Raw genomic sequence first — 24,957 nt, forward strand, 5'->3', positions numbered from 1 at the left:
CTTTTGAAATCTCAAAAGTAAGTTAATATCATATTTAAGTTACTGAGGATATGATAACAGTCATATATAAGTATGTGTATGTACACACACATGTATATACATATGAAAACAACATGTACACGTAAAATAAATGTGAAATATACATGAACTAAATACAAATTAATTTGAAGGTTACACATAATACACCAATTGCTAGAGGAAATCAGGGATGTCCTCACATAGAAGGCTTTTCTAAAGTCCAGCTATCTATTCTAAGAGGTACAGTTGAGGAGAATGCATTCCATATTTGGAGCAAAGTCATTGTGAAGGGACAAGAAAAGTTTTGTAGAATATTGTTTTTGAGGAATAACAAATAAATTTGGCTGGAATATAGAGTGATTAAGGTAAGTCATATGCAATATCTTTGGAAAGCTAGACTGCAGCAAGATTTTGTAAGCCTTTAAATACCAAACAGAAAAGTTTGTATTTGATCCTATAGACCTTGTTTTTATCTTTACAAGAAGATGAACAGGGATGGGAATCCTTGATGTCTCCTTCCATTATATGAAAATTTCATTTCTTATTTTAACTCTGTGCCTTTCTTTTCTGGAATACTCTTAAGTATCACAGTTCTTTCTTCTATGTATATGTATAGATCAGTGGCTAGACCACTGGACCTCAAGTCAGGAAGACTTTGATCCCAAAGCCTCAGACACTTTCTGGTTATGTGACACTGAGAAAGTCACTTAAAATCTGTCTGCTTTAATTTCTTCAGCTGTAAAATTGGGATCATAATGTCAACCACTTTTAGGGTTATTGTGAGAGTTAAATGAGAATATTTTAAGCACTTAGCACATATATTAAATGTTAAATAAATGCTTATTATTTCTCCTTCCTCCTTCCCTCCCTTCCCTTCCTTTTTTTAAACAATTTCTTCTCTACAATTTTCATACTAGGAAATTTCTGTATCCAAGTTGATTGATTCCCTCCTGCCTCAGACCTTAGCGACTGGAAACCAGTGAGGGCAAATTGAGTGGGACTTGTCTCTCCTGTATAAAAAACCTGATCTCTTCTGATTTTCATACTAAACCACAAAATCATGATGCTTTCCCTGGTTATATATCCTCCCTACCCCTCCCTAAACCCAAATTTTGACTCTGAAACACATCCCCAATGTGAAAAGTTTTGTGGCCGCCCTAATATTCTTTATTCCTATCTCCCATTCCCCTAAACCTTTCCTCTAAACTTCTCTAATTCTATTGATGTCAGTCAATGCACCATTCTTGACTCCCCTTTCTCACCCACCATATCAAATTAGTTGCCAAGTCTTGTAAATTCTAACTCCAGTTAATCACTCAAATCTTTTCCTTCTCACCATTCAAACGACTACCAGTCTTGTCTAGGTCCTTTCTATATCTGACTCATCTAAATTAATTTAATAGTTTCCAAATTAAAGACACTGATTCCACTCTTCACTCTTATCAATTCATCTTTCACAAAGTTTCTAAAACAGCTTTGCTGTAGTATATCTGCCCAACATAACTAGAATAAATAAAAACTCAACAACATTTAAAATTCATTCTAAATTCCTGCAATACCATGTTTATTTCACATTATTTGCTTTCACACGTTTATTCTCCAATCATGCTGACTTCTCTAAAGAATATACTGCTGTTCTCTAAACTTGGTGATCCATCTTAACTTTTGGGTCTTTTCACCTTCTCTTCAATTCCACTTTAAGAATTCCTGATTTCCTTTAAGACTCACATAATTTGCTGAAGCCTAGTGAAACATTTTTCCTAATACCTCTAGATATAGATGCTCACTTTTAATATGTTCATGGGACTATAAATATGGAGATATAGGATAATTTACATATTATAATCTAAGCCTTTCATTTTATAACGTAGGAAATCAAGGACCAGAGAGTGTCTTCCCCAAGGTTACACATGTGGTAGAAGGAAGAATTGATATTTGAACATGGGTCTTACAAGTATAATTAAAGCCACTTCATTTCTCTTAAGAGGCAGCATGGTGTAGTGGTTAAGGCACTAAACTTGAAGTAAGGAAGATTCTAGATCCCACCTCAAGAACTTGCTAGATGTGTGATGCTTGGAAAGTCATTTAAACTCTATTTGTCTCAGTGTTCTCATCCAACAAGTGAGGGGTTTGGACTTAATGGCCTTTAAGGTCCCTTTCAATTCCAGATCTTTGATTTTAAGTTGTTTCTACCATAATGTGTGTGTGTGTGTGTGCGTGCATTTCCCTTTCCTCTTGGTGCAGGAGGCGTTTTTCCTACATCTTTGTATGTCTGGATCCTAGCACTATCTTCTGCATAGTAGGTGCTTATTAAACACTTGAATTTCATTGGAATAGGATTTTGCGTCTGCACCACCCATCTCTCTGGGTCTTATTTGTACAATTAATGGCTTGGAGTAATTTGTCATTTCTCATTCTCTAATTTTTATTGCCTGTATATTGCCTGTAAATTCTGTACACTCACTCTAGTTCTGACTAGAATTACACAAAATAAGCAAACACTTTTTAAAAAATATTTAAAATGTCAATTCTGTGACATTCCTCCAATGAAATCAAAATACTACAAGATCAGAGATTTAGAGCTAATAAAGAACTCAAAGGTCATCTAGTCCAAGATCTTCATTTTATTGATAAGAAACCTGAGGTCCAAAGACATTAAGTAATTTGCTTGAAATCTAACAGATAATATATTAGGCAGAATTCAAACACAGGTTCTCTAATTCCAAAGCCAAAATTATTCCTCCCACTATTCTTTTACTTTTTCTCATCTCTGCTTGATATTTTTAAGGTAAAAGTATAAAACTTCACTAAACATAAACATTTTATGTAGTATTCTTATATTCACTTACATTATAACATTTAGTCAAAAGTTATTAGGAAAGTGTAAAGATATGCTTAGGGAGGTGTGATTAGTAAGCATTGATTAAGTTCCTTAATTCTGTTGTGAAGAAAACCATTAGTTAGTATAAGTGGAAAATAGTCATTTGATAACATTTGTCATTGTGTGAAAATATTAATATTGAAAATGGTCTGAGATTGTACTCAGAAATGAAAAAAATATGTAAAATTCATTCATAACTGAAATTTCTCCACTATTATTACTAGCAAGCAATCATAATGTGAATGAAGAGAAGATGACTAAATTCAAACAAGTGGATAAATTGAACCAGTATAACTTCAGTGCTAAATTATTAATACATTTTCAATTCTTAACTGTGATATATGCACACACATATAGTTAAATCTAGTTTCTGACCCAATTGACTCATAAATAACTATAATTCTTATATAGTATATTTATAATTATTAAAATGAAGTTAACTCGAGATTTCTTGTTTATGATGCATTGTGAAATTTTATTACTTGCAATTTTCATTGAAAATTCTTTTTACTTATTAATCCTTGTTTATGCAGTAAAATATATTCTATATAGAACTTTAAATATTTCATACAGGCCTGAACTTTATAAACAACATGTAATTCCATTACAAATTTATACTTGTTAGAATTTATTTTTATTGGCTTTCAAGATTTTAAATTATTTACTTCTTTTTGAGAAGACTTCCAAGAAGAAATACAATTACTAGATAGATATATATATGGAGAGAAATAATGTCTCCTTTCATTTGTCTATCCACTGAAAAATTTTTGTTTAACTTGTCCCCCCCCCACAAACAAAAGAATAAAAGTTAAGTGGTGAATTATTTGTAATATTCACATTAAGCACTGGAGGAGATACCAAAAAAAAAGTATGTCACCATTTCTACAATCGGCATTATATTATAACCTAGAATAGATAATAAAGTGAAGGAATCTCAAAACCAGAAGGGAACTCATAAAACATCATTCTCATCTAATTGAATTTCTTCTCTCATGGAATACCTTTTGTCTTCTCAATCAACTTTATAATGAAAATTCAAAGATTTTTTTTTTCTTTTCACAACATATAAATAGCTCATGTAAATATTTTAGTAGTCTTTAAGAATGGAAGAAACTTAGAGCTAAAAGAGGCAGACAGGAAAAGATCTACACAAAATAGATAGGACTCAGTTCCTTGGAAATTTGATCTTTTCCATTTGCATGTCCTTTGTAGGCTAACACATATCCCCTAGGTAACAGTAACTATGTGACCTGTGGTCCCCGAGACTATATTGGTTAGAGGAGGCTGAGGGTTGGCAAAGAATTTCTGCAAGGATTTCAGGTTGAGTTCTTTTGGATATAGAAGAGGAGTCTATGTAAAATATTGAGTTTGGGGACCAAGTTCCTTAAAAGAAGTGTTCCTGCATCAAAGAAGAACACCAGAAAAAGTAGGAATTGGAACAGTATAGCTACAACAGGAAGAGCCATAACACAAAGGAGCTAACACAGACTTTAATCTTCACTAGTACTGAGATTTGTGTATGGTGTGAATACACTGACAAAAAAAAAAAAAGAAATAAACAACAACACAAACAAAATAAGACCCTTTAATCTGAATTCTTTCCCTTTTTGGAGACAATCTTGAATGTAGGATATTATTAGACTTGGAGTACTATATTGGTCTGTAGGGAATCTGGAGATTAATCAGCTAAGGAAGGATAATAGTTTTGATTGTTTACATGCTCAGGTAGCAGTCCTTTCAGTTTGATTTTGTTTTGTTTTATTTGTTAGGTTAAGAAAATCTGCTTTTGCCTTTGATGTGTTGTCAACCAGATTGTTTGCACAGGAACTGAAGGCTCTTTTTCCTTTTCTGTAGAGATGGGGAAATGAATTTTATTCAATATTCCTATGGGGAAAACTAGGTAGAGGAATGGTCTAGAACTAGATTAAATTTTATATGCTCCAAAGATTGAACCTGATCCATATAAATGCATGATTTTCAACCAAGATATTATAAGAATAAACAAGTATAAAATACAGGCTTAAAATATTTATTCATAATATAGTGTCCCTCCTTTTATCTTGATTATATATTCATTCTTCACTCTCTTGCAATGTTGTTTTTTTTTCTTTTCCTTCTACAATCTTATTCTCTCCCTTCTGTTTTATTTGTGGCTATATTTCTTTATTGGATTTGTTGCTATTTTGTATTTGATGAGTACTATAAGGGCTTAGAAAAAGGTTACTCAGATATCTTCCTGAATCATTACTTAATTTTAAACCATTTTATAGTATCTTACTAAAACTTTCCAGGTCTCCTTTGTCAATGACCTTCTCAAAACTGGAAACCCTGCCATGTCTGGTTCCGTTTGGTTCCCAGAAAAGAATGTAAAGGGTGGCATTTAAGCTGGGCCTTGAACAGGAAGAGATAATATTTCTGAAAGGTTATATTTTAAAATTGTAATTTGTGGAAAGAGAAAAAGTCAATTTTAATTTAACATTAATAATGTTATGATCTATTCATCTCTGGAAGATTGACCTCCTAGTGATATGGATACGTAGATGGATAGACAGATAAACAGTCCATGGCAATGAATGAAAACCATCTACTAAGGCATAAAGGGAATGATATTCCCTCAGTGGTGGGAATACCACATCAAAAACATTTTTTAATGTTTTACTTTATCTTCTTTGCAATTGCTATCACTTCTCAATAATTTATGCCCCCTACACACACATTAACATACTTCTTTGTAAAAAAGTCTTATAATAAATCAAAATAAATCAATCCACTGCCACATATCACAACATAAAACACATTCTGCATCTCTAGCCTGCTACCTCTCTTCAATCTTAAGTAGTTTTTTTAAGTATTTAAAGAGGTAGTAAAATATATTTTTTTAATGGTATGAAAAATCTTACCCAGTGTAATACATGGTCGCACAAGTTCATGCTGAATCCAATGGAAAGTGAATTCAAGCATAAAAAGCATATTCCACGAAGTGTAACTGAAAGTTCTAGTTCACTAGAAGCCATTTTATCCAATTTGGGCTATGCTATCTTTCTATTTGCTTCTGTTTTTCTTCTCAGTGCTTAGCATGGTGTGTGGATCACAATAAGCACTTAAGGAATGTCAGTTGACTTGACTTGTTCAAGAACTTTGCATATGGCACTGCATTGTCTCTTTGCTCAGCTCCTTGAAAAGCCTTAAGTCCAGTCTGTCCTTGGCTCCTGATAATGTAGACACTGCCATCACCAGATCCGTTGATACTCTTTAGAATACCAATGGGAAGATGGAAAATTCAGAATACTCTAGAGCTTTCTAGGATGGGGATGGGAAAAAGATAAAGTAAAGGTTCTTCCCTCTCCTTCCCCCAAGTGATGGTTACCCCTCATAGATATGTTTGGCAGCCATATGATCTGCTTTTTGGAATTTTTTTTTTCCTTTTTCAACTTGCTTGGTAATTTAGAAATGATCTCTGGAGGATTAACCAAGTTTTCTATCCTATTGAAAAATAATGTCTTTGTGGTGTCATTTTACTTTATCCAATGACTTTCAAAGACTCTTCACTTAATCTAAGGTCTTATTTATTGGTTGACTAATTGATTGAGATGTTTTCTCTCCTATTTAAAAAATCAAAGCTAATGGGGTAAGCTGTTGGCAGTACTGCCCTTAAAAGTATTTATATAATTACGAGTAAATATTTTGTTGGCAAAAGCCACACTGACTTCTCATGTACTCTGCATTCTGTGCATATATTCTAATCAAATTTACCTACTTGCTGTTACTCAAATTAGAGCATCCCTTTTCTCACTTCCATGTCTTTGCAGAGGTGTGCCTCACGCCTGCCATGTAATCTCTAGCAGTTCCTGAATCCTTATTTTATTCAGGTGTTATCTCTTTTGAGAATCATAATGAGATGAATCTAGAATTTGGAGTCAGAGAAACTGGATTTGAGTCACGACTGTGATTCACTGCTTATGATCTTGGACAACTCACTTAGAACTACATTTTGTAAGAGCTGGAGTCAATAATCTCAGAGGTCCATTTAAACTCTAGTCTATACCATTCTAGTGTTTAGTGTTTCTTTCTCTTCAAAGGAGTCTGTATTTTCTCTGAGTCTAATTCTTGTAAACACAGCAGAATATAAGCTCTTTGAGTTATATACTAGTTTTTGTCTGGTTTGCCTTGTCTTTGCCTTGTATTTCCACACACTTAGGAGGGCCTTGCACAGGGATGATGGGTGTTTTATTGAATGCTTATTAGAATGAATTAAATAGTTAGCTTTAAATTCTTACTCACCATGGTCAAAATTATTCTCCTTGCCTTACATGCTAAATCCAGCCCTTTCTCCAACATTCCTATTCTAGTTAGTTTATTTTTCTATTCACAAGGGAAAAGCTCCAGTCCATCTTTTAATTTTTTTTTTGGAAAGTTTCCCTGACATTTCAGAACTAAGCTGAAATGTATATGACAAAATCAGAAAAAAAAATCATAAGCCCTACCCCCCCGAACAAACAAAACAAAAACAGGGAGAAGCTTAGAAAACTAAATATGTTTCTCTGAACAGAGAAAGGATTTAAAACACTGTAATTAAAAAAAATCACAAGTGGATGATAAAAGTTGTGTAGAAACTGAAAATTTACAAACTATTTAAAACCTGGAATTGCTGACTGTTCAGAAATTACACAGATGGATCATGGGTGGTGAACAGAAGAAGGGGCTTATGGGTGAGTGTATTGTTCTAGTTGCTCCCCATGCCACCCGTTTCCGAGGAAAGCCTGACATTGATTAGATACTGGGCCAGGCTAATGCTGGCAGCAGATCCAGTGATGGTAACCTGCTGATTAGTAGATCCTTCCACTGGATTGGCAATTTTGATCTGAGCCCCAGACATCTGACGAATCTCATTGATTTTGGCACCTTGATGCCCAATTATGCAGTCAATTAAGTCATTTGGAATAGTGAATTCATGAGAAGTAGTCTGAGCAGATGCATCCAAATCACTGAATCTGGTGTTGCCACCATGGCAACACGTCATGGGAAAGTGAGACTGTTGCATTGCCAACTGGTGCAGCTTGGTCAAGTCTGGCTGTGGAATGGCATACTGTCCTTGAATGTTATAGGTCTCTAGAGGTGGTCCCTCCAGGTCAGGGTTGAGGCACATGGACGGGGTGGTATGGGGAAAGCTCGCACTGTCACTGCCTATGCTGTACCTGTCCTGACCACCTCCAAAGATGACTGGAGAGCTGGATGGCTTGGGCCAGTATGGGATGGTCACGCCCTTTGGGGGAGACATGATGACACAGATCTTTTTGACACACTCAATGATAGATTGTGGGATGCCAGCAATAGTGATGATCCGCTTAATTGAGTTTGGTAGTATATCCCCTGCCACCTGGACCTGAGCCCCTGTACTCTCTAATTTCTGTGATCTTGCATCCTCCTATTCCAATGAGAGAGCCACACTGGCTAGCAGGAACCAAAAGCCTCAGGGTGATTGGGGGGGGTCTACTGGCAGCTGTACTATTGGTCATAGAGCTACTGATGTCTTCTTCCAGTTTGTCAATAATCATTGAAAAGGCTTTAAAGATGGCATTGGTAGGTCCAGCCATAGTAATTATTCTTTCAGGACAATTCCCTTCTGAGATGTTGATATCCGCACCACTCTCTTCATGAATCTACTTGATCGATTTTCCTTTCTTTTTTTTTTTTTTAGAGCAATCGGGGTTAAGTAACTTGCTCAAGGTTACACGGCCAGTTATTATTTCTGGGTGTGGTGCTGAGTATCCGAGCCCGGATTTGATCCAGGTCATCCCGACACTGGAGCCAGTGCTCTTACTCGCTGAGCCACCTGGCTGCCCCTAAGCAATGGGGTTAAATAACTTGCTCAAGGTTACACAGCCAGGTGTTTCTGGGTGGGTGCTAAGTGTCTGAGCCCGGGATTCGATCTCCAGGTCTTCTCAACACTGGAGCCAGTGCTCTTACTCGCTGTGCTACCTGGCCGTCCCTATTCTCCTTTCTTTCCAATAATGTTTCCAACTTCCTTTCCATGCATAAGTAGCTGGATGGATAGAGTGACATTTAATCCACCTTCAATCACAACACTGTCCATTTCGAGCAGTGTTCTGGAGATTTGGACTTTGTAAAGTGGTCAAGTCTTTGGTCACTGGTAGGAGTAGAAGCCAAAAACTTTGGGCGCCAGGCAAGTGAAGGGAAAAGGGGGAGTGGGAGGGAAAGGGAAGAGTAGGAGGCCGGAGGCAGAACAATAGGGGCGGGCGGGAAGGCTAGAAGGCACCCATGGGCAGGCAGAGGAGGAAGGGCATGTGGAGGAGGAAGGGGGTAGAGTGACCCTGGCTTGGGTGGAGGGTGGCAGAGGAAGGGAGGGTGGGAGAGGGCAGTGGCTGCAACTGTTCTCACTGCTGCCTTTGCTGGTCTGGGCCCTATTCTAGTTAGTTGATAGAACTATGAATCCATTTATTAGGGTTTAAAAATCACAGTTATCTTTAATTATTCCTTATGTTTCACTACCTCCTCATATTTGATTAGTATTACAATTCTATTATTTTTTTCTCCAAATATCTCACACATGCCTCCTGTTATTTGGACCCAGGTATCTTTCTTCATAAGGCCCTCATCACCTCTGCCCTAGACCATTAAAAATTTTTCTAACTGGTCACCCTATCTCCCATATCTCTCTTCTACAATTCATCTTTCAAGCAATAACTGAAATTCTCTTCTAAAAGCACAATTATTACCATGTTGCACCTTTGTTTGAGCATTATATGTCAAATTACAAACTCTTTAGGCTGACATTTAAGAAGTTTCACCATCTGGTCCCAATGTACTGTAGCAACACTCTATATTTACATACCTAACCCACTTATATACTAGTAGATTGGCATTCCAGTGCTAGAAAAGCTACATCTCTCCTTCAGGATTCTTCTAGAGTGATCTCTGAAGGGGTGGGATGATTCCCTAATTCTCTCTATTTTAGTTCTCATTCTGGTATGTTGTCCCCAATGTTAGCCATCTATGATTGGTGCCCTAGTTTCATTTAGCTCATAACATCAATAAGCTTTTAAAAAAAAGATATATACTAGGAAATTATAACAAAAACAGAATTTACAAAGCATCCCCACATACCAGGCGACAAATAATCTCTTATATTAGCCTGGTCCTTGAGGGAGAGTGAGCTCAAATTTAAGCAGTTTCTGCATCACATCACAAAGTTCACTTCCTAATCATCATAGCCAATGGACAATAGTAGCTCTATTTTGCTTGACTGTGATGTCTGCTTTGGTAAAACTGGATTCCAGAATTTGTTCAACACCATCTGATTTCTGGCAAATCCTGAAATGGATTCCATCTGTGGGAATTGTGATGGTTCATTTTCCTGATAGATGTTTCAAAGCTCACAAGGTCACATCTATCTTCAAAAGTCCTTTAAGAGATCCTTAAAAAAATGAAATAATTGTGAGCAGAGCCAAGATGGTGGAGTAAAAGCAGGAACTTAACTGAGCTCACACTCCAACTCCAAAACCTGCAAAATATGACTCTAAACAAATTTTAGGGCTACAGAACCCACAAGTGACAAAGATAAACAAATCTCCCACTGAAGGCAGCCTGGTAGGCCAACAGAAAGACTCTATTGCACCAAGGTGGGAGCTGAGCACAGCCCTGCATGAGCCACCTAGGCCCAGACCCAGGGTGGCCCCTACTAGTGGTGGCCCAGACCACTGGCCAATAAAAGTCAGAGCAGATTTCATGAGAGTGAATCACTGGCAGCTGTGGTAGTTTCAAGATATCTCAACCCATAAAACCCAAAAGAAAGTAAAAGGTCAGTAGGAAATTCTGTTGAAACTGGGTGGAGAAGAGTATGGTCTGGCCCCTGCTCCAGGTTGAGAGTTTAGCTGCAGCGTAGCCATGTGGTTGCCTCCAGAGCTCCCGGCCTGCAGATCATAGGGGGACCAAGCAACCATTCAGAGGGTAATCACTCTGACTTGATCTTGTTTCATTAGGAGAGGTGGTATACTTCAACAGACAGAACATTAGATTGGGTGTCAACTGAGATGACATAAATGGCAAATGAGTTTTGTTCAAGGTCAATAACCCTTCCAGGTGGGGTGAGTTATTCTTGCCTTATAACCAAGGCTTGTGGATTTTCTTTCTGTTCCAGCAAGAGTGTGGTCTTCTTCATTGTTCCTTTCTACCAATGCTACTCATCTTTACCTAATCCTAAGTGGTGGCCAGTATGATTATGCTGTGATTGAAATGTAATAGCTTCATTGATTCTTTTCCACCTCTTTCCCCTTTCCTTCTCTATTTGATTGGTTATTGTATTAAGTGGTTTCCTGGCAGCATTTAATCAAGGCAGGGCAAATTGTCTTCTATGCAGTCAACCCCTCCCCTGCTCCTCATCTTTGATAATGTCTGCATGAATGATTTTAGTTTATTATTCATCCCACCCCTGGCCCCCAACTTTACCCCAGACAAAATTGTTAGTAATTTTTCTAGTAAAGCTAGAAAGATCCTTATGTCCTATATGATGAGTGGTAAAATGACATGAATAAAAATTCTTATAGGAAGAACTGCAATTAAGGACTACCTGAAAGAATGTTCTAAATCACTAATAATAAGAGAATTGTACATCAAAACAACCTTGAGGTTGCATTTCACATCTAGTAAATGTACTAAAATGATAATATATAGAAATAATATTAGGAGGATTGAGTAAAGACAGGCATACTAACGAATTATTAATGAAGTATTGAAGTGGGGGAACTGTTTTAGAAAATCAATGTTAAATAAGTTAGTAAATCAACAAGCATTTATTCAGTACCTTCCATATGCCAGGAATTGTACTGTTTGGAATACAACAAAGGGCACAAAATTTTCCAACCCTCAAGGATGTAACAGTCTAATGGAAGAGACATCATCTCCCAATCTTAGCATAGTGCTTTTCACATAGCAGGTACTTTTTTTTTTTCATTCATTCATTTATGTTGGCGCTACAACTACACTAAAGATTGGAGGTCATGATTTGAAGATCCTTGACCCTGAGGCTATAAATCAAAGCGCGCATCCCTAAAACTCCCACAAACAAATACCTAGCTTCTTATACTGTTTTACATCCATTGTAATTACACAATTATCCAATTGCATAATTATTATCCAATTACACAATTAATAAATCACTAAAAATATCACTCTAATGTGTCATGGTAGTGTGGGAATGACCACTGCAATTGACAAATCTCTCTTGAAAGCTATGCCAAAAGAGTATGGACCCTAACAGATTTTATTTTGATGGAAAGTCTGGCACTTAGCAAAAGGTTAAGTTTTCTCTCCAAGGACCATCTTAGTTGAGCTTATAGATGCTTATCATCTAAACTGGCTACTTTGTAATGTTTTTCAATCATTGTAGCCCATGAAACAAAGAGACCTCCAAAAACAAAATGTAAAAAAAGGGAGTGGACCAGTTTTAAGAGTCACAGGCTTTCTAGATTACATTCAAATAGTTACCGATCATCTAAATGTTAGGGTTAGTTTAGATGATCGGTTAGTTACCGATCATCTAAATCTCTGTTTTCCATTACAGAGATGCTACACAAAGATCTGAAAAAAATGTCACCCTACATCAACACCAGCAATATAAATAAAATCAAGTTTTTTAAAAAATGAAGCTAATCAAAATAATAATTCACAGGTACTCTTTAAATGGGCAAATAAAGGAACCAAGAGTCGTTGTCTTTATGTAACCAAAAAGGAACAAGTAATATCATTTCACGATAATCATAACTAGCATTACAAAAAAAAAATACAATACAAAAATGATCAGAAAGAAACACAAAGATGGGGAACAATTTTAACAATTATGTCTGATAATGGCTTCATTTCTAAAATATATAGAGAACTGAGTCAAATATATTAGAATATGTCATCCCACAATTGATAAACAGGCAAAGGATGTGAACAGGAAGTTTTCAGAGGAAGAAATTAAAGCTATGTATAATCATGGGAAAAAATGCTCTAAATCACTACTGATTAGAGCAATGCAAATTAAAACAACTCTGAGGTACCACTTCACACCTATCAGAATAGTTAATATAACAGAAAAGGAAAATTATAAATGCTAGAGAAGATATGGGAAAACCAGGACACAATGTATTGTTGGTGCATTTTGATCTGATTAACCATTCTGGAGAGCAATTTGGAACTATGCCCAAACGACCATAAAACTATACATACCCTTTTATCCAGCATTTCTACTATTTGATCTGTATCCCAAAGAGATCATAAAAAGGGAAAAGGACCCATATGTAGAAAAAACATTTGTAACAGTTGTTTTTGTGGTGGCAAATAATTGGAAATTAAGAAGATGCCCATCAACTGAGGAATGCCTGAACAAGTTGTGGCATGCAAATGTAATGGAAAACTATTTTCCTATAAAAAATGAACAGGCAGATTTCAGAAAAACCTGTATTTACATGAACTAATGCTGAGTGAAGTCAGCAGAATCAGGAGAATAATGTACACAGTGACAGCAACACTGTGCAGTGAACAGCTGTGATTGACTAAGTTCTTCTCAGCAGAAAAAAAATAAAAAAGATCCAAGACAATTCCAAAAGACTCATGACAGAAAATTCTAACCACATCCAGAGAAAGAACTATGAAATCTGAATAAATATCTAAGCATACTATTTTATACTGGGGTTTTTTCTTTGATTTTTGTTCTTTTGTTTTTATGGATTTATCCTTTTGTTCTATTTCTTCTTTTACAATATGACTAATGTGGAAATATGTTTAACATGATTGTACATGTTTAACCTATATCAGATTGCTTACTGTCTTGGTGATGGGAGAAGGAAGGGAAGGAGAAAAATTTGGAACTTAAAATTTATAAAAATGAATCCTGAAAACTATATATGTAATTAGAAAAAGTAAAATATTATTTCCAGAAAAAATTTTAGAAATACCTAGAATTTGTGTAGCACTTATGTGTCTGACACTATGCTAAACATATTACAGTTATTAGCTCATTTGATTCTCTCAATAACTGTGAGAGATAGGTGCCATTATTATCCCAATTTTTATAGATAAGGAAGCTGAAGCAAACAGAGGTTATTTGCTCCAAATCACACAATTAGTAAATGTCTGAAGTCAGATTTTGAAAAATGCAAATTAATTCTACTTTGTAATTGATTCTATGTTGTATTGATTTTATACTGTAAATCATTCTATTATCTACTTAAATCCCCTTCTGTGTCCTTTAGTTAACTTCAAGAATTTAGCTTCCCTCTCTGAGCTAGTTTAAAGGTGAGCTTGATCATAAGTCATTGTAATTAAAAGGAAGGGTCAACATCTTCTATATCATGAACTCTTGGGTAAATACTAAGATATCTGCCATTATTTTTAAGTCTGGAAGCTATATAGCTGAGGTAGACATTGACCCTCCTCCTTAATAAATTCCTTTTTTATTACTAAATTGACAATTCTCAGAACTCCATGCTTCAGTTTACCTTAATTTCAATCATGACAGTTTGAATTGAGGTTTTCCTGATTCCAGACCCATTCACTATCCACTGGACCACTTACCTATTCCAAATGCCATGAAATATTTGTTCTTCTTGTATTTGTGTCCATATGTATTTGTAAAATACCTACATGAAAATACTAGTAGTTTAATCACCAACATCAGGTGAAGAGGAAGAAAATTTTAAAACTTTCAACAAAGTACTCCATAAGATAATCCAAATTAAAACAACATATATTTGATAGTTAATAACTTCAACACAAAAGTAAGAACAGGTGACAAATTTTATTGAACACATTGGTAAGGAAGTAGGAATATGAAAAGTTAAAATAAGTAAATAATGTACAAAAATTAAAATTGGCTAGAAGTGATCTGTAACCACTCATGAGTTTGGATGAAACAATGACAAAAACAATAATAATAATAGCAGCATTAACAGCACCTACTATGTTCCAAGGACTATGCATTTGTTCCTCACAACCACCCTGTGAGAGAGGTGCTATCACTATTTCCATTTTGCAGTTGAGGAAAATTGATTGAGTGACTTGCTCAAAATCAGACAGTTTCTAACGTGTGAGATTAGATTTGAACTTAGGTCTTCCTGGTCGAAACCCAACACTATCCTTTGTGCCACCTAGGTGCCCATCCACAGAGGATGGAAGTGGAAAAAGAAATTTTATTTCCCAGATTATCAAGCAATAGAATGAGCAAGCTATAGAATTTATTTATAATGTATCTAACATGTCCAATAATGATAACTAATAAATTGAGTCCAGAATTGAACAAGAAGAGGAAAGTGGGCTGGAATTCACTGAGGACACTGTATTAAAAAAATAACTTCAAACTTAATGAAATAAAAAGCTATTTCTCAGGAACCAGTACTCTACCAGCGTTACTGATTTAGAAGCATTATATAAGTGTTCCTGAATTTAAAATAAATACTATAGAAGTCAGTGTATAAGCAGACCCATTAATCTCCTGGGTCTCATTTTCTTCCTCTATAAAATGGGTAATAGCTATTGTACCTACATTCAAATGAGATAATGAATATGAGGTGCTTTGCAAACTTTGTGAAGTTCTCAATGATCAACAAAGTTTAAAGTCCTTTCTCACTTTTGCGCCTTTGTAGAAAACTTCACTTCCAGTCCATATAATAATACCCTGTTCATTATTCTTCCTACCACAAGTCTTTGTCCACTCTAATTTACTCTGCACTCAACTGTCCAAGTGATCTTCCTAAAGCACAGGTCTGACCATGTCAACTCCCTACTTAATAAATTCCAGTAGCTCATCACTTTAAGCATCAAGCATAGAATAAATTTTTGGCATTCAAAACCTTTTTTACACATTTCTTATACTTTGTTCAAGAACACACTTACTATGAGATCTATTCACATTAGCATGCTTGCTGGTCCTTATACAAGATACTCCATCTTTCTTAAATTTTCAGTGACTGTCATCAGGTCTTGATTTCTCTCCCTCCCATCCTAACTATCTCTTTAACTAACCCTTTCTTGGATATCTTCACATTCCGGCTGAAATTTCACCTTTTAACAAAAAGCCTTTTGTAAATCCTCCTTTTCTCCCCTCTTTTATTATCTTTAAATTATCCCATATATAGTATATTTTACATAGTTGTATGCATCTTTTTCCCTCAGTAGACTGTGAACTCTTAGAGAATAATGGTTATATATAATTCCTTTCTTGTATTCCCAGCACCTAGCACAGGGACTAGCCCGCAGAAGGTATTTAATAAACATTTATTGAATGAATTACTGATCCCATCACTTTAAGTAGTAAACCCAGTAAACTATGATAAACCCAGTAAACCTTGGATAGGCTTAGAACAGAATAATTAAAAGTCTAGACATAAATATTGTTAACCTTTGTTTTATTTTGTTGGGAAGAGTGTGCAAAAATAATTAATGTATTTGATTAATTAGTAGACAATTTTCAAATTGAGGCTTCTTTTTTCTTAAATGGAGCTAAATAGAACAATAGCAGATTTCAATTGAGGGGGTGGTGATGGAGCAAAAGTTTCTCTCAATATAGCATTTCAAATGCCTTAATTCAGTGTTCCTAGGGAAACATGAGTCCATGAACTAAAAACAAGGAGCCAGAATTAGAAGCCACAATTAATAGCAGACCATGTGCTCTGATGACAGCTGGACCTTATTCCCAAATATATAAACATATTTTCCCACCCTCCTGTTTAATAACAAACTGGAAAAAATAAGCCAACAGGAGCAGAGTAGAAGACTGCAGATTACATATATATATATATATATATATATATATATATATATATATATATATCATGGCTTGCACTTGAAGCTCTCTAAAATGCAGTCTGCTTTTCCTGTTTTTTTTTAATTAAGCAAAAATGACTGAATATAGTAGGGAGAAAAAATCTGAATTAATTTCTAGAATAGAACATCATAGTTTGTTGTTGATGCTCAGTCAATTTTCAGTCGTATCCAATTCTTTGTGACTCTATTTGGGAGTCTTCTTGGCAAAGAAACCACTGGAGTAGTTTTCCATTTTCTTCTCCAGCTCATTTTACAAATAAGAAAACTGAGGCAAATAGAGTTAAATTACTTGCCCTGGGTCACAATGCTAGTAAATGTCTGAGGCTAGATTTGAACTTAGGAGATAAGACTTCCTGACTCCAGGCCTGGTATTCTATCCATTGTGCTAGGTACCCTATCATAGTTTACACATGGGGATTTTTAAAAATTGTGATAATGTTAGATAAACACACCAGAAGTAAGATGTTTCAGAACTTTTTGATAGATTCTAAGTCATTTAAAAGTACCGAAATAAAAGAGAAAAAAAATTTAAAAAGCAAACAAACAACAAAAATAAGAAGCTTGACAAGATGTGATGTGAATAGTTATGAATTTGGAATAAGAGAAGTTGTATTTAAATCCTGATCACTAACTGTGAGCTTTTTCAAGACACTTAACCTACATAGACCTCTGTTTACTTATTTGTAAGAGAAGTGGTTGGATATGATGCCCTTTATGGTACCTTTTAATTCTAAATCTATGTCACCATATTTGGCCTTGTTAGAGGATTAAATCTACACTATGAAATATCCAAGTATATAGTTACATCTACATCTACATCTCTCTTTTTATTTGTACTCATAAACATCAAATACAAAATTGTAAAATTGATTTATAGCAGAAAATGTTAAAAATAATCTCTCTTGGAATAGCACAGTATTATGTGCTATTGACCAGAAATGATTAAAAAAAATAAGATGCATAATCATCTTTCAATAACTTTGATACAAAACATTTTTCTTATTCTTCAGAACTACAAAATCCTTTACAGAGGAGGAGGCATAAGTAATGAGTTTACCTTTAGTGATTTGATGATGCACTGTACATTTGTGTTTTAGTTTTGGTTTTACATTTAGCCATTATTTCTCAAAATTAAAGTGTGATAGACAATAGCATATGTGACCTAGGCAACCAAATTGATAATCCAAAATAAATTATTTTGAAATTTTTAATATTTCTATTTTTATATTTTCAATTTTCTTTATAATACTGGCATAACTGTCAGAATATTGTCTGAATTCCTGGGATAATAAGGCAAGCAGTCTCTCTGTTCATAAGCTAAAATAAATCCATTAAACAATCTTTCAGTTAATATCATGGGAAAGGGAAAGACAAAGAATGATTCCTTTTCAAGAGTTTTTTTTTTTTTATCAGATTCTCTTAGGCACTATGAGTGATGAATTCTTAGAGAAACAGAATTTCCTTATGCTTTTGAAGATGACTAACAGTGTGATTGATCCTTCCTCTTTCTGATGATTATAGTTACCCTATAATTCCATCAAGTTTATTAATTTCTTACCTGACAAAGAAGTTAAGTTCTTTGCACTTTCTATAATTTGCCTTTCTAATACCCTATTATCATACCATCTTATAGGAAAGATGTATACATGCATATATTGTTAAAATGTACTGAGAAAATGAGTGATATGATGCATCATTTTATTAAACATACTTGACTATAGAAGGACATTAAATAGTATCTCAGGCAACAAGAACTTAATTTACAAGTTATCTTACTGAACATATTGAAAAAAGTATCAATACCTAGATGGACTTTGTACCATATTCTTTGCTGAAATTATCACGCTCTCTCACTATATATAAATATATATATATGTATATATATATATATCATATTTGAAAAGTATTTCCTTGACATTTGATTTATTTATTTACAATCACATGAAATTGTGTTAAGAATTTAAGGATTTTCTTTCACAATTAAGTTAAATTAAATTCTGAAAGAAGTTGAAAGTTTTCAATAATTAACAAACTCTTCTAATTATGTCTCAAAAGGTCTAAAATAATAAAAAGATCTTCTTGCTTGCATAACCTAGTATGCCTCATTCATTGCATCTTCAATCCATTTTATCAATCTTATTTGTTAAGCAACTATAATATTTGTAATTAATTGTGAAATTCGCCAGAAAGGTAAATTCTTATATCATTTTTGGAGATCTGGTTTGAGGCAGAAGTTCACTTTTTTAAAAAAAACTATCTGAGAATGAAATATTCATTCATCACTCTTTTTTTTTCAAGCAGTCAGCAAATAACTAAACTAAATATAACACAGAATTAAGAGTTTTGCTTTATCTACTTTCTTCTCCTACTGTTGCTACTGCTGCTTTTCCTCTTCCTAAAGGATTCATGGGTACTGGGAATAGATTAAAATGTTAAAGAAATGTTTAAGCCTTTTTTTTAATGATGAATTAGGCCCATCTCAATTCTCGAGAAAGGAGAAGAAAAAGTAATTTAAAGAATTGTAAAAATGTATTACAATACATTGAATGTAAATAGTTCAACTTTAATAAGATCCTTATGATTTCTTTACCTTTTCATGCTTCTCTTGCTTCTTCTATTTGAAAGTCAAATTTTCTGTTCAGATCTGGCTTTTTCATCAAGAATGCTTGAAAGTTATCTATTTCATTGAATGACCATATTTTCCCCTGAAGTATTATACTCAAATATGCTGGGTAGGTGATTCTTGGTTTTAATCCTAGCTCCTTTAACCTTCAGAATCATATTCTAAGCCCTTCATTTCTTTAATGTAGAAGCTGCTAGATCTTGTGTTATGCTGATTGTGTTTCCACAAATACAAATTGTTTCTTTCTGACTACTTGTAATATTTTCTCCTTGATCTGGCAACTCTGGAATTTGGCTATAATCTTCCAAGGACTACACTTTTTCAATCTTTTTTAAGAGGCAGTTGGTGAATTCTTTCAATTTCTATTTTGCCCTCTGGTTCTAGAATACCAGGGCAATTTTCCTTGATAATTACTTGAAAGATGGTGTCTAGGCTCTTTTTTTAATCATGGTTTTCAGGTAGTTCAACAATTTTTAAATTATCTCTCCTGGATCTATTTTCCAGGTCAGTGGTTTTTCCAATGAGATATTTCACATTGCCTTATATTTTTTTTTATTTGTTTGGATCTGTTTTATAGTATCTTGATTTCTCATAAAGTCATTAGCTTCCATTTCTTCCAATCTAATTTTGAAGGAATTATTGTTTTCAGTGAGATTTTGAAATTCCTTTTCCATCTGGTCAAATCTGCTTTTTAAGGCATTTTTCTCCTCATTGGTTTTTTGGACCTCTTTTGCCATTTGAGTTAGTCTGACTCGTTTTTCATGATTTTCTTGCATCATTCCAACTCGTCTTGCAAATTTTCCCCCCACTTCTCCTACTTTATTTTAAAATCCTTCTTGAGCTCCTCCATGGCTTATAAACAATTCACATTTTTCTTGGAGGCTTTTGATGCATAAGTTTCGATTTTGTTGTCTTCTTCTGGCTCTATGTTTTGATAACCTTTGTCCCCAAAACCGATTCTATGGTCTGACTGTGTTTCCTCTCTTTGCTCTTTTGCTAGCCAATTGTATCAACAATGCAATATTCACATTGCCTATGGTAACTGTAAATATGCTGATATGGTTATTAATCACAAAATATACAAGGCTCTCTACTTGCGGAATAAAGCTAGGACATTTATTCAAATACCAGAAAACTGGGTCCCCAAATCAGGAAGTCAAAACCATCACAGTAGTTATGAAGTTGGCACACATAGTTAATGTAGTAAACACCCACATTATTAAACCTTCAAAGCAGAACAGGCTACCTCAGGCAAAGGTCCTAGTCTCCCCACTCAGTGCAACTGCTCAGCATCCAGGAAACATGCTCCCAGCAGCTCCGGCCCCCCACAGTTCCTTTCCTCACCAGGAGTCCTTAGCAGAAATTCTGTTGGCTCAAAAAAGGAAGGCGTTCACTTAGCCGCCACCACCATGCTGCTGATGCTGCTACCACTGCCACTAGGCTTCCAGTCACTGCAGGCACTTTAGCTTGGCTTCCACTTCCTCTTGTCCCACCCCTTCCTGCTATCTCAGCAAATTCAAAGGGCATGTAAGATCTTTAAATCACATGACCTTACACCAATTACTTGACTTTTGAGCTCTTTGCCACAGTAGAGCTGTGCTTCCAAAGTGGAGAGTGCTGTGTCTCAAATATCTGGAATTTTGCACAGCTGTTCTCAGAGCTCCATCCAGGCACCTGTCTCAGAACTGTGAGGAGGACTTTCTTTCCTCAGTCTCAACAAGGTCTGCCACACCAGTACTCCTCACCCCAGGACCACCACAATGACTGAGACCCAGATCCAACCAGGGCAAATCAAGAGAATCCTGCCTCAAGAGATTACTGCAATTGCCCTCTGGACAGTTACTTGGTCCCCCTATGATATGTAGGCCTGGAGTTGGAAGCAACCTCAGTGGCAGCAGTTGCATCGACTGCCACCTCTGCCGCCCCAAGGGCAGGGGCCTGACCATGTTCTTCTCTCACCCAGGAACACCAGAGTTCCCCACTGACCTTTTAATTTCTCTTTGGTGTTTATGGGCTAAGTCTGAAAACTGCCACAGCTGCCAGTGATTCACTCTCCTGAAGTCTGCTCTAAGCTAGTCTGTGCCACAGGTCTGGGAAGGCATGGCTCAAGTTGGATTGTGTTCTACTCACAGTTAGGTGTGATAGATCTTTCTTGTCAGCCTACTAGGCTATCTTCAGTGGGAGATTTGTTTCTTTCTGTCATTTTGTGGGTTTTGTAGCACTAAAATTTGTTTAGAGTCATATTTTACAGGTATTGGAGGTGGTTGGAGAGGGAACTTAAGCAAGTTCTTGCTTTCACTCCTCCATCTTGCTCCCTATTTGATTAAATTGAGTTAAGAAAAAAGAAAAATAAGGTGCATTATTAGTTGTGAGATCAAATCTAAAGAAGTAATTTCCAACAAAATCAACAATCTATGTGACAGAAGTTAGAAGACCCCCAAAAAGGAAAGTAGGTTAAAAAGAGAGAGAACATAAATTCATGAATTAGAAACAAAACTTATTTAGAAGTTTTTGCCATGACCTCCCCTACTTCTGATAAAATTAAATTGTTGGAAGGTCAAGACTTCTTCAGATTTCCTATTTTTTAAGGAAGACAAAGCTCAAGCAAATAATTAGAATTGAAATCTTCTACTTTTACCACATCTTGCCTCAATGATAGTTTTGTACTCTTTGTGAGTGATACATCCTCCTAGCTAGGAGTTCTGTATTTTTCTCCTTCTATGTCCATTGTTTGAGATTCAGATATGATCTGAATTAACATTTATTAGCTGAATAAGTTCTTTAATTTCACTGGACTTTTTCCTAAGAGAAAATATTATAGCAAGAATAAAAGGCAGGATAAAAAGAAAGGAAATAAGTTGTTTCTTACAAGAATAAGACAGAACTAGAAAAGAGCCTAGAGGTCATATAACACTGACTTTTTAGAAATTAGTAAACTGAAATAAAAATGTGTTTAGTGTCATGGAGAAAAGTCTTAGGAGACTGATTATCTTGACACCAACTGGAGGCTGTCAGTTCAAAACAGAGTATTCAGTAAATTCTAGACTTTTCAAAAACTCAGTGTTTTTTTTTGTTTGTTTTGCTTTGTTTTGTTTTTTAGAAACAGAGAATATCTTAAGGAATTCCTACTTTTGTCCTGATTCTCAACAGAAAGGTCACAATGTGTTTCCATGGAAATATTTAAAATGACTGCAGTCTGTGACATTATAAAAGCCGAAGAATGGAACAAAGGAGTTAGTCTGACAGTACTGGGTGTGGAGAAGGAGGTGATCAGAGGAGTCTATTTAATGTAGAGCAAAAGATAAACATATAAAACTGATTACATGGTAGAGTCAAAATTCCAAATGAAATATACTTTTGGACATAGTCAAGTGGGAATTTCTTCTACTTGACAATATTTTCTTTCATTACATTTTGTTTCATTTTTCAATCATTTTTGTAAGTACATACAGGAGAACATAAATGCTTATTAAATAAACATTCTGGTATATATATATATATATATATATATATATATATATATATATATGTAGAGAGAGAGAGAGAGAGTTAGTTTATGGAAATTTCTTTATCAGTCTCCCTTACATGTAATTTTTCAAAGCTCACAAAAGTGATAGAAATAACTGGCATGAGTTTACTTCAAGTACTAAATTCTGACATAAAAATTACAAAAGACCTAAAAATAAGAAAAGGAGAAGATAAAGACAATGATTTGACTACAGAAGAATTTTCTTATAACATCAGATTTTAAAAGGGCATCTAGAAAACATGCAAGAAGGTGTGGGAGTAGGAGCAGGAAATTGCATGAACTCCCAAACCAACCACCTCCAATACTTGTAAAATATGATTGTAAACAAATTTTAGAGCTACAGAACCCACAAAGTGACAGGAAGAAAGAAATCTCCTGCTGAAGGCAGCCTGGCAAGCTGACAGGAAGGGTCTATTTCACTGAGCTGGGAGCCAACCACAGTCCTGCATGAGCCACACTGGCCCAGAATTGGGGTGGCCCAGAACAGTGGCCCAGATGGGCCAGAGCAGACTTTAGGAGAGTGAATCACTGGCAGTTGTGGTAGTTTCCAAAATTTTCAACCCATAAGCACCAAAGAGAATGTAAAAGGTCATTGGGGAATTCTGTTGGAGCTGGGTGATGGAAGAGAGTGGTCTATCCCCTGCCCCCAGGGCAAGAGATGGCAGAGGTGTGGTGGCTATGTGTCTGCCTCCAGAGTTCCTGCCCTACAGATCATAGGGGGATCAAACAATCAATCAGAGAGCAATCACTTCTTCTTTGACTTGCTTGGATCTGGGTCAGTGTCTCATGTGGTGATCCTGGGGTGAGAAATGCCAGTGTGTCAGAGCTTATTGTGGCTGTACAGAGGGAGCCCTCCTTAGACTTCTGACAACATATGCAATTACCCCCATCAATTTGGGACAAAGCTCTCTCCACTCTGGAAGCAGAGTTCTGCTGTGGCAAAAGGCTCAAAAGTCAAATAATTGGCTCACAAGATGAGCAAGCAGAGGAAGCAAATCAGTCGATAGAATCATTTTTGGGGGACAAAAAGCATCAAATCATGGAACCAGAAGAAGTCAACAAAGGTAAAACTCCTGCATAAAAAGCTTCTAAGAAAAATATGAACAGCTTATAGGCCATGGAGGAGCTCAAGAAGGATTTTGAAAACCAACAAGAGAAGTGAAGGAAAAATGGAGAAGAGAAATAAGAATGATGCAAGAATATCATGAAAAGTGTGTCAACAGCCTGCTAAAGGAGACCCCCAAAATACTGAAGAAAATAACAGCTTAAAAAATATACTAACTCAAACGGCAAAAGAAGACCAAAAAAGGGGTGGCTAGGTGGCACAGTGAATAGAGCACTGGCCCTAAAGTCAGGAGGCCCTGAGTTCAATATCCGGCCTCAAATACTTAACACTTATTAGTCATGTAACCTTGGGCAAATCACTTAACCCGAATTGCCCTGCCTTCCCCCTTCAAAAAAAAAAAAAAAAAGAGAGAGGCCCAAAAAGGCTGATGAGGAGAAGAACACCTTAAAAAGCAAATTTGGCCATTTGGGAAAGGGATTTCAAAAACTCACTGAAGAAATAATTCCTTCAAAATTAGAGTCAAGAATATATGTGTGTGAGTGTGTGTGTGTATATACATATATATGTATATATAGAAGGGTGTATATGTATATAAATACATATGTGAGCGTGTATATATGTGTGTACATGGATACATAGAGGGCACAGGATCAGTTGAATAGGAAGGGATGATATCTAAACAATAAAATTAAGAAGTGAGAGAGGAAGACAGTGAGAGAAGGAGAAAGGGAGTGATAGAATAGGCTTAATTATGTCATATAAAAGAGGCAAAAGGAAACTGTTACAATGAAGAGGAAGAACAGGAAGGTGAAAGGAGATGGGTCAATCTTATTCTCAGTGAATTTGGCTTAAGGAGGGAATAACATAAATTCTCAATTGGGTATCTTGCCCTGTGGGAAAGTAGGGGTGAGAGGCATAAGGAGGAGGGATGGTAAAGGGGAGGGCAGATTGGGGGAGAGGGTAGTTAGAAGCATACACTTTTGAAAAGGGGCAGGGTCAAAATAGAAAATAGAATA

The 24,957-nt window shown here is 35.6% G+C and overlaps 1 protein-coding gene and 1 pseudogene across 2 annotated transcripts in view; one reads left to right on the forward strand and one right to left on the reverse strand.

Annotated features, from left to right (window-relative positions):
- LOC138171080 (cadherin-10) overlaps positions 1–24,957 on the forward strand; it is a 313,231-nt gene that overhangs the window by 138,975 nt on the left and 149,299 nt on the right. The window lies entirely within an intron of this gene.
- Positions 7,481–9,031, reverse strand: LOC138171063 (poly(rC)-binding protein 2-like; annotated as a pseudogene).

The sequence above is a fragment of the Petaurus breviceps genome, unplaced genomic scaffold, assembly GCF_028583685.1.
Source record: "Petaurus breviceps papuanus isolate PSGF00001 unplaced genomic scaffold, PetGlider_PUasm1.0 41, whole genome shotgun sequence".
NCBI lineage: Eukaryota > Metazoa > Chordata > Mammalia > Diprotodontia > Petauridae > Petaurus > Petaurus breviceps.